The sequence below is a fragment of the Schistocerca piceifrons genome, unplaced genomic scaffold (genome assembly GCF_021461385.2).
Source record: "Schistocerca piceifrons isolate TAMUIC-IGC-003096 unplaced genomic scaffold, iqSchPice1.1 HiC_scaffold_1237, whole genome shotgun sequence".
In the NCBI taxonomy this organism is placed as follows: Eukaryota; Metazoa; Arthropoda; class Insecta; order Orthoptera; family Acrididae; genus Schistocerca; species Schistocerca piceifrons.
In genome coordinates, this window is record NW_025727056.1 from 10,001 (window position 1) to 12,500 (window position 2,500).

At 57.0% G+C, this 2,500-nt stretch overlaps 1 non-coding gene across 1 annotated transcript in view; it reads right to left on the reverse strand.

The window, feature by feature from the left end:
- Positions 1-233, reverse strand: part of LOC124730323 — a 1,909-nt gene extending 1,676 nt beyond the window's left edge. The window contains exon 1 of the ribosomal RNA XR_007007965.1: positions 1-233. This exon is cut by the window's left edge and continues 1,676 nt beyond it. This is a non-coding gene — a ribosomal RNA (small subunit ribosomal RNA).
- Between the last annotated feature and the right edge of the window lie 2,267 nt (positions 234-2,500).

Genomic DNA, 2,500 nt, shown 5'->3' on the forward strand with positions numbered 1-2,500 from the left:
GACCGATTGGTTTTGATCTAATAAAAGCGTCCCTTCCATCTCTGGTCGGGACTCTGTTTGCATGTATTAGCTCTAGAATTACCACAGTTATCCAAGTAACGTGGGTACGATCTAAGGAACCATAACTGATTTAATGAGCCATTCGCGGTTTCACCTTAATGCGGCTTGTACTGAGACATGCATGGCTTAATCTTTGAGACAAGCATATGACTACTGGCAGGATCAACCAGGGAGCTGCGTCAACTAGAGCTGAGCAGCCGGCCGCCCGGGAGTGTGTCCCGGGGGCCCGCGCGAACACGCAAGCGTCCGCTCAATCATTCTGCAAACAGGAGGAGGCTGAGCTCCCCTGCACAATACACCTCGAAACCCTCTCAGGTCCCGGCGGCGCGCAGCGCCGTCCCAAGTACTTGGTCGGGTTCGAGAGAGGCGCAATCGCCCGGAGTTAGGCGAGTAGACGCTTTCGGTGCGACCACCCGTGCTCCCAACTGAGCTTGCCGCTGCCGACAGAGGCCCGGGAGCGTGCTGTCGTGGCATTGCCGGCGGGAGACAACACGCGCCACCTACGGTGACCGGCAGCTCCAACGCCAGCGCCACAGAAGGACAAAAGCCCCACTTGGGTGCCGAAGCGAACTCTCCCAGCACAGCGCACGCGCCAACACATCCGCACAGCTGCGATACAAACCACCAGCGAGAACCGCTGGGGCGACCGAGCAGCAGACGGCGTCGCGGCGCCGAGCGCCGGGCGGCGGCGCATCCTCAACGCACACAGTCCTCAATCGGACCAGCACACTGAAGATGTCCACCGCGCTTCGCACCGGGCCCGCGAGGACCTACTTTGGCCGCACGGCGCCGCGCGCAGGGTGCGCCGGCGCGCAGCTGCGACGCCTGCCGCGTCCGTCGGCCGGCGCGCCTGCCACTGGCCGCCCCCACCAGCCGGCTGTAGCGCGTGCGCCCACGCACCGCGCGGCCAGCACGCCGGGAGGCGCCCCCTCACCGGCCGGGGACGGTCCCACCCAGCCACCGCCGCGTATCGCTTCACACCCAGATGCCGTTCAGTTTCGTCGGCATGGTGGGTATCGCTGGAACAACCGGTTCGTACCTCAACCTATCGTCGCCATCACCGATTCACCCCTAGCGAGAACAACCGCACCACAACAGGTTACCATTTGTTCATTTGCGTAACTTCACCAGAAAACGCAGGCGTCCATCGCCATTTGCAACTTCAACGATTATTGCATGCCTGTGTCAGGTGTCACGCCACACTACGTCTGCCCACATACACGCAACAAAATGTGCACGCCTAGACAATACGTGGAAGGTGGCCCCCGTACGTATGCGATGTCCATTGCTCGAACGACTGTCAACCGGCCTCTGTAGCATGTCGCAGATATGGAACGCGGTGCACCATGCCATCACGGTGTGTGAGGAGAGACGACTAGGTCCGAATACATCAACAGACAGCTCATGCTGATCGCCATCCACGGCGTCCGTTCCTCCCACACGTCTCTATGGCGTACCACACTGCAATCCAGCTCTCATAGGGAGACGACACGTAGCTGCGTGCACAATATTTGCACTGTATGGTCCGCCGTTTTTGGGCGCAGTCGTTGTACGGTCACACATGTGCCACGATGTATCATTCGGTACATAAGGACGAATGTGCAGTACAGATTGTGGTTTACGCGTACGACATTAGCGGACGGTTGACACAGGCCGCACCACAACGTAGCCTGAGTACGTCGCATGCGAAGGGCATTGAACATGCAAACTTCTCACCAACCAGCTTGCGAAGGCAGGGGGGCAAGGTGGGGACGTGGGGAGGGGCGGCATGTACGTCCTGCTGCCATCCACATTACAGTGTACAGCAGGAGCATGTGGAAAGTCAGCAAGACTTGCAAGGTGTTTAACATGAAGCGATACACAGGGGAGCGGGCAGTGCGAGTAGCGAACTATATTGCGAGGGTTGCGGGTGGGCAACACTACACTAATTGAACGAGTCGTATAACAATTACAGAGCAGGTTTAGGCGACAACATGGGTTACGTTAGGGGACAACGTGGGTTACGTTAGGGGACAACGTGGGTTAGGTTAAGGCACAACGTGGGTTAGGTTAAGGCACAACGTGGGTTAGGTTAAGGCACAACGTGGGTTAGGTTAAGGCACAACGTGGGTTAGGTTAAGGCACAACGTGGGTTAGGTTAAGGCACAACGTGGGTTAGGTTAAGGCACAACGTGGGTTAGGTTAAGGCACAACGTGGGTTAGGTTAAGGCACAACGTGGGTTAGGTTAAGGCACAACGTGGGTTAGGTTAAGGCACAACGTGGGTTAGGTTAAGGCACAACGTGGGTTAGGTTAAGGCACAACGTGGGTTAGGTTAAGGTACAACATGGGTTAGGTTAAGGTACAACATGGGTTAGGTTAAGGTACAACATGGGTTAGGTTAAGGTACAACATGGGTTAGGTTAAGGTACAACATGGGTTAGGTTAAGGTACAACATGGG